We start from the raw sequence: 8983 nt of genomic DNA, 5'->3' as shown, positions 1-8983 counted from the left end.
TCCGTAAAATTTAATGTGAAGTTTTACAAGACTAAAGTTCTTCGAAAACTGAAGAAATATTTCAAAAATCGAAGACCCGCAGCTGGTTTGGACAATGTCAGATTGCTACATGACAATGCGTCATCGCACAAGGCGTCTATTGTACAAGACTTTCTGAAGCAGGAAAAGGTTGTTGTGCTCCCTCACCCTCCTTATTCGTCTGACCTTGCCCCCAGGGCTCAAAAAATACCTTTCTGATCAATAAATTTGTGCAGCGCAAACACCTCGGTTCTGCAATATTCCAGTGTCTTCATAGTATACCTAGAAAATACTATGAAAAGGATTTCAAGGATTGGATTAGAAGACTGAAACTTTGCATATCTGTTGGAGGTAAATACTTCGAGGGGACCAAATAAAATTTTCATTGAAATCTATCAAGAATACATTTTATGTGCTTAGATGCATTCATATTTGAACAATCCTCGTACATTACCTTTTGCTTAAAGGTGACGAATTGTTAATGTCTGTACATGAGTAATATATACTGTACGTCTTCAAATAATTTTCACTTCCAGTTTATAATTAACATTTACTATCGCCCCACTCTTATGCCATTCTAAAATCAAAGAAATGAAGGCTTACTTTAGTTGAAAAGCGAAAAGTCCATTTTTGTATTTGCTTTTTTTTTTAATCTTAGTATCATAATTATAGCCTCAGTCATAGTAAACCCTGAGATTATAACGACCTAGTGTATGTCAGTATATAATACCAGGTCTCGGTAAACAAGGAAACAAAAAGACATTTTACACAGTTTATCGTATGACGATTTCAGTACAGCGAGACATGAATTAATTCGATGAACAAAAATAAGTGAGACGCACTTTATCATGTTTAAGTATCACAGGAACATATGGATGTCACGTAACTAGTTTTTTTTATTTAAAGTGTATCTTTTAACAATTTGTTCATGCTTAGACTCATTCTGTTATATTCTGATATATACTGATTTTGATCGCTGTTTTAACAATATTTATAGCTAATTCCTTCTAGTGACCAAATTAAAGGCGATTGAAGTTCTGTTTAGGATAAACTTTGAAATGTTTATACTAGATTGCACACTGTTACATGTTAATAGTAGTTTACACTATGTTCTATAGATCCCATAGACATGTTTTACTAGTTTCCACGGTTCCATAGACATGTTTTTTATTAGTTTCCACACCGTTTTGTGTACATGATTTTGCTAGTTTTCACACAGTTCTGTAGACATTTTTGATTAGTAAGCGACTACTTCACATATGCAAAAATTAAAATATTAGTAATCTAAATATTAAAAATACATTATGTGAAAGTGTCCGCTGGTATGATATAGGCATATATATTTATTGTTTTTTTTTGTTGTTGTTTTTTTTTGCAATAACGCTGTTAATTACAATTGCGTGTTTCAAAATGATTTCTATTCTTGCAATGCTTTGAAGCTTGACCACAATTATGTCATAGCCACTTTTCCTTTCTTTTGTTACTTCACCAAGTCAGGTAAACAGTGTATCAAAATATCAACGGAAAGTTTCACTTTAATACAAATGCACATGTATTGTAAATATTTCTCTATTAAAACTTGATCCTCAAAACTGTAAAGTACGCGATAAATATATCATATTTCAGAAAATTTATTACCTGTAACAAATTAATTTGCTGTTGAGTAGAAACGGTAGATAAGGCAGTTAAAAATACCATTTTTGCGTAATCAGTAGATATTTATTTATAATCATGTTCAAATCTCTTTGCCATTATGTTAAAAGATATCGCACAATTAACTGCAACTACGTGACACGTAATTGTTATGTTTGGTTACTTAAATGAATCAACAGTTTACATTTTATTGTTGTTGTTTGCTTTACCTAATTTTACTCAATGTGTTATTGTAATGACCATAATGTCGTCCATTTCAATGAATGTGTATAATTTAAAGAGTCGTGTAGTAATAATAATTCATATTTTCTGAAACAAAGAGAACTTGTATGATAAATAAAAAAAATACTTTGTAATGTATGAAAGTAAATTGACGTATAAAAAATTCCTATTAAATCTATCACCCGTGTAACGATTTATTTTAATTCTATAATGTATATTTTGGGTCAATTCAGTTCAAATTATTTTATTATATTAAATTTTGTAACGTAAAATATACAGTTTATTGTTACATACAAATATTTCAACATAACTACATACAAGTTTACAAAACATAAATATCATATACAATAGCAAATACGTTGAAGTTATCTCTTCGATATTAAATATAATAGAATATGCATTCAGTACCTGAGGTTGAAACTCAAAGTATTTAATCATAAATTTGAGTCAAATGTCGCTTTTACGTGCACGCACATTTCAAAGTATACTTATACACGTATAAAAATATCCGAACAGGCGTAATATACATTTTTATATGTAAATATGTAGGGTTATGCAATATGGACATATTTACAAGTTGACCTGTAAAATTACACATGGACGTAACTGTTTGGCCAGTGCTCTTGCAAATTTATATGTGCATGAGTATAAACAAGTACTGGTCCATATATGCATCCACGTTCAAATTTGCGCGTGCACATGTAAAAATGTAGACGTGCACGTGTTTACAACAGCAAGCATATATGAGCGTGCTGTTACATTATACTTATACATTTTTAACTATTCCAGTACAACAGTAACTACAAGTTCTCCTGTACATACACGGGCATGCCCATAAGCATGTTCGTGTATGTGTACGTATATATTTAGGCTTACAAGTGTATTATTATACGTACAAATATATACTGAAATCTGCGCGAAGTAGAATTCTGGCACCATATTATTCAGCTCAAAGAATGTTAATCTTTTTCATTCTTATCACATGCATATATTTTGAAAGACAGTTTCCTAACTCTTTGAAAATTGCTCTTATATTTTAGTACCTTATTCCAATTCCATTATGATATATATTCTAATTCATATTTCACGGGAAAAGTACGCATGTGTTGAACTTATTATGCAATGTTTTGGCAGACAATTCCCCCAGATAATACTTAAACTACCGTACAAAGGTAATACGCTACAGAAAACGTCCTAACTTGGCTACATAATCTCCCCATAGTGGCTTATCAGAAAAAGTACGGCTACTGAAATGTCTGCGTATAAATTAAAATTGACTTTATTCAGTATGAAATGGTTGGTTTTGTTTGATACTTATTAGACAAGGAAAACAAAAATAATTCTAAACATTTCCTTTTAAATGCAGCTTTTGAAGAGTACATGTCAACTCATAAAAACTGTGAAAATCATTCTACGCACAAAACTATATGATCATCTGAATAGCATGCATTTTTTGAAACGCACTTGAACGTCATTTTTGATATCTTATCTTTACCAGATATGGTATAAGGCAAAGTTAAGAAGAATAAAATTAAAAGTAAGCTGTTAACTCATGGAATATATTTAAACATTTCAATTAAGGTCTAAATTATATGTCGAGTTCATAATTTGATCAGTCAGATAATATCTGTGTAGACATTATTCGTTATTTTAACATGGCTTAATTTGCAATTAACAACGATTGACGCACATACCGGCGACAGAACATTATGTTGTCAATGATGACGTCAAAATGTTGTACGATGTTCGATTTGTTCCTGCTCGGATAAATCGTCACCTCAACGCAATAAGTAGATAACTGCATTGACTTAAATAATGACTTATTTACTTTTTGCGCTAAAGTGACGAAACGAAATTCAGCATAATTCTTATCATACGTTTTACATGTTATTGTGAAAATATACAGGACCTTCCTGTGTGTTGTTGTCTGATTAACCACGTTTTATATTTCAGTTGTTCGGCTCTCGCGCATCTGAACCCTGAACCTTGGGAAATCAGATGATTAACCACGCAAAATTAACTGTACGTTCAATACGTATTGACAAAGTATCATGTTTTTGTTTTCGTTTGTGAAAGCTCTTTCTTAAAATAAATATTTTGGAATAACATATTATTTACTAAATACCATGGTATTATGTGTTTCCGATGTTAAAACGTCCTGATGAAATACTGAATATCAGTTGGGAACTGCATCCTGTATGCAACTCTCGTGGTTTAACAAAAAGTGTGGTAGAGTGATGTCTTTGAATTGTTATTTCTTATTGTCCCCGGCTTTTTTGATAGAAATGGTCTCTGTCTGTACGTCTGTCTGTCACAACTCTGCCATCTGTGAAGGGATTGTGAAATAGTTACAATTTTTTCCATAATAAGACGACTTGTCATGCGTAAGACCCAGCCGTCTAGCTCCAAGGTCAAGGTCACACTTAGAGGCCAAATTTTAACAGTTTCTGTTTCATGCTCGGTCTATAAATGCGCCCTTCCGTCCGTCCGACACACTTTGAGTCCGGTCCATAACTCTGCCATTCATAAAAGGATTTTGAACTTCCTTGTCACAAATTTTCCCAATAATGAGGGATTGTGTCTTGCGTAATACCATACCCCTAGTTTATAGGTCAATGTCATACTTTGAGATCACAGGTTTAGAGCATCAGTGTAATGTCCAGTCCATAACTTTACCATACATCATGGGATTTTAAAATTACATGACACAAATGATACTCCACAATAAGACGACTTGTCACATGCAAGACCCAGGCCAAAACTAAGTGGTGCTATTTTGGTCTGGTCAATAACCTTAATTTGCATGGTATGTTTAAGAGTTCCATGTTTCGGAGAAAAAAGTTTGAACATCACCAAATCACAGTAAGAAAGCATTGTTTTACATGAAAATTAAGCAGCATATAAAACATGCATATTATTCTACATAACCATTGCCAATTTACTCATATATATATTGAATTCCGGAAAGGGACTGCATGAAGGGGCCACATTTCTGGATAGTTCAGCGCCTTTAAAATCTCACCATTTTTAAAAAGCAGTTACATGTCTTCGTTTTGATGTATGTGCAACAATATACTAGTGGTTAAACTTAACATAACTAGGTAAAACATCGTTTTTGACAAATGTTTACATTTATTTCCTTACAAATGGCAATCTTCATTAAAGGGGGAAAGCTCCTTTAGAATATTTTAAGTATCCAATTCTATGGCACAGAACAATAAAACATGTATTGGACAGATAGGTTGTTTGTCAAGATGTTGTTCTTTTACTAATAATTTCTGTTGTTTTGTGATATACGATATACTGCTAAACCTTAAAGTAAGATATTTTGTATGATGAAAAAAGGCTATTAACAATAGTAGATTTCCATAATGCAAACCCATGCACAAGTTATAGCTATATTTTGTATATATAGGTATATACAGCAATACAATGATATGCAGTGCAGCTTTGCATTGACCAACACTGGTATTGATTCATTAGTACTATATATAGAGGATATTTGTTTGTTTTGAGTGAATATGGAATATATCTCACTGAGAAGTGAGAAAATTTCAAATATTTTCACGAGCTCGTAGCACGAGTGAAAATGTGAAAATTTTCTCACTTTGAGGTTAGATATATTTTATATTCACGAAAAACAAACAAATTTTCGTTTTATTTTATTCTTAATTACGTTGAGATATATGCATTTTGCAACAAATTTAATCTCAGCGTGGAAAACAGACGCGCGTAAACGAACATGACGTTAGACGTGTTGTGACGTTAAGGAGGTAGGTTACCTTGTTTTTTATCAGAAAAATAAATAAATAAACACATTTAGTTTGTCGTAAACGTTGTCGTAAAGCCTCACGTTAATTTCCAGTTGGGCATGCGCACATACAAATATTAAGGTAACATACCTCCTTAAAAGGCGCACACGACATAAAGTTCCATTTTGTTTCATTTCTTGCTGCATAACGTTATGCAATTCTCATCAAGTAAAACAATTTGAATCGAGAACGCGACCATAATTTTCATCCTGTTTTAAGCAAATAATTTAGAATTAATACACAATGTACAAGTAGATCGGCAAAGCAGTGAGTGATATGCAGTGAGTGATATGGATTATATCTCACTGATAAAACACAGTATTTCATCAGTTAGCATAAAATAAAAATGTCAAACATGTAATTTGTTTATTAATTATTTCCATTTAATATGATAAGATTTTTAATAAGATTTTTTATTTCTTTTTTCTTGCCAATTTAATAATCAAAATCACATTAAATCTTTCAGATACAGATATTAACATTTCAAAGCATTCACCAGTTATAGATTTCCAGACTTCTTCAAAGTAAATTAATACCTCTTCATACATTATATGATATATAAATATAATTTATAAAGAATTTTAATATGTTGTCCCCATATAATTTGAAGATATTGTATTGGCATGCAATATGTTTTGTGAAGAATGTTCCCGGGTGGATTCCGTTGGAAACTCTGTAACAATTTCTTGTTTTTTTTTATATAAAAACCTGAAAAGTGGGGAAAGGTTTTTATTGTGTGGACATTTCGCTTTCAATAGAAACATTGTGTATATTAAAACTGAGAAGGTTTGTAACTAAAAATGGGTGTAATGTTTCCTCATGGTATGAAAAATCCAACATTAATTTCGTACCGTACATTTTTTCGTCAAAATATTAATAGAAACTTTCATATTGTTTAGTTTTTCAGATAACTGACCAGTGTGCGGAAATATAGAAGAAAATGGAGGTGACTGGTCGGAAGCCTGAAAGGTCATTCAAGGATTCTGTAGGTAGATCGTCTGCTGAAGACTGGGAAGTCTTCTGTCAACCTTGTAGCAGCGATGGAGACTGGAGGTTGCCATTGGATACTGTGAAAACTGCAAAGAATATTTATGTATTATGTGTTTGAAGGTACATCGTAAACAAGCGATGTCCAGAAATCATAAAGTCCTTGAAGGTGAAAACATGCCAAAGTCCCGTTTGTCATCTGTGACACTCAATGCTTGTTCTGAATTGTGTGCCAAACATGCAAATGAGATAGTGAAATTATATTGCTCAGCACATGATGTGGTGAGGTGCGGGGATTGCATGTTGCTGGACCATAAATCGTGTAACGTGGATCGTATATAAGATATATCAATGAACTACCTCAATGGCGATGAACATCAAGAAATCCAACAGAAGGTAGACCAATTCCTACAGAACATAGAACAAGTAAAGAGACTGATACAAACCAATGACAAAAACATTCAACACACATATATGAAAGCAGTAAATGATCTAAATACATTTAAGAAAGAAATACTGGAATATCTAGATAAGGCAGAGGCGGACATGCTGGCGCAATTGAGAAAAGGGAAAAGGAGTGACGAAAAGCTGGTATCAGATCTGAAAAAGAAAAGACCATGAGAGGTAATATCCAAGTGTTGCAAGAGAAACTACAATCACAGTTAAATCATGCAAATCAGTTTAAACTAGGCGAATTACTGGTAAAGAGGGCAATAATAGGACAGGTAATGGTAAACAAGACATCTGTGGACAAGAAAGATATTACAGAAATGGAACCGCAGTTTGATAGTGAAATTGGAATAAAGGCATCGGATGACACGGAAGATTGTGCAATTAATGCCTGTACTCTTATTTCGTACAATCGGATTATATTAGCAGGTCGTAGTAACAAATGCTTGAAAATTGTTGATATTGACAACAGAAATATAGCCGGAAAATACAAACTTTAAAGCAAACCGTATGGACTGGCAGTTATTACTGTTACATTTCCTGATGAAAAGAAAATAAAGTTTCTGACACTCACGCAGTGTGACAAAATCACTGAAAGCAGCGTCATAAAAGTGAAGGGCCCGTGTTTGAACATTGCTTACCAGGAAAATAAGATAATGGTGTTATACGATGATCGTGTTGTTATTCTGAATATGGTTTGGGAAGAGATAACAATTATATCCATTTCGAATAAGTAATTGCCAATGGAAATCGCTCTTGGCTCTAAATCCTTTTATTGATAATTGTTGTAATCCAAGTGTTTCCAGATTTATTTTGGAGGCAATCTTATTGCAAAATACAAGGATAAGGATCTCATAGATGTAAGAGGACTCTTTGTAACAAGATGTGATACAGATCTTGTTTGTAACTGGGAAAGAGCTGGAAGTATTCATATGATTTCACCAGAGTGCGAGAAGTTGAAAACAATTCTGCAGCAATCTGATCATGTTAGTTACCCATTTTGCGTTTCTTTCTGCGATGAAACCAACAGACTTTTTCTTTGTAACAACAAAATAACTACAATTGATCCAAAACTGAAAAATGTTATAAACATATTCCAATTCAAACCATACCAAAATTAATTAAGATTTGGAATAGAAATTTCGACTTTCAGCGGAAACTGTCTGAAAATATGAAAATTTGATCATTAATGCCTATTTCACATATAACCCGGGCGCCGTGCGATAAATACGTCTTCGATTTTCCTTGCGGTTTTCTGGGGCATCGTAGGTGACTACGGCGTGTGTGTTCACATTATATACGAGCATCTTGCAATTTTTTTACAGGTTCTTGGGGGAAGGCCGGAAGAAATCCGCACGGACGCTGTGCGGAGATGATACTGAAATTGGGCAATTTTAGTGCAGTTGCCGTTCAGTCTCCGCAATCTTCCCATGGAAAATATACGACGCCCGTACGGCTTCCGTGCAGAGATTGTACGGAGAAGATAGGAAGATGGTGCAGCCGCCATGACGAATAATGAAAACATGCTGGAGATGGTCAATATATACAACCATCTGAAAAATGTTTTGCCCATATCAAGGCCACTGTAGGGTTGCCGCACGATAATTGCGGTTACAGCACGGGACGCCTGCGGCAACCTCGCGACAGCTGTACGAAGGTCGTACGAAGGCCCTACAGTCTACAATCTCCGTACAATTTCTTTTGGCCACCATGTCCACGGAAAGTCGTACGATGCCCTTGCGTGGATTGTGCAATGCCACCTGCGACATGTCTACGAACATTTAACTTTCATTCTTTAAAAGATAGAAATTGATATTAGATATCGGAAATGATGAACCAGT

The 8983-nt window shown here is 33.7% G+C and overlaps 1 long non-coding RNA gene across 1 annotated transcript; it reads left to right on the top strand.

Annotated features, from left to right (window-relative positions):
* Positions 1 to 803: 803 nt before the first annotated feature.
* Positions 804 to 8983, top strand: LOC128558496 (uncharacterized). The gene is made up of 3 exons (XR_008371674.1): positions 804 to 900; positions 3847 to 3915; positions 6605 to 8983. It is a non-coding gene; the product is annotated as an uncharacterized LOC128558496 (long non-coding RNA).

This window comes from Mercenaria mercenaria, chromosome 7 (assembly GCF_021730395.1).
Source record: "Mercenaria mercenaria strain notata chromosome 7, MADL_Memer_1, whole genome shotgun sequence".
In the NCBI taxonomy this organism is placed as follows: domain Eukaryota; kingdom Metazoa; phylum Mollusca; class Bivalvia; order Venerida; family Veneridae; genus Mercenaria; species Mercenaria mercenaria.
Note: the sequence above shows the minus strand (reverse complement) of the source record. Positions and strands in the feature narration are given on the sequence as shown.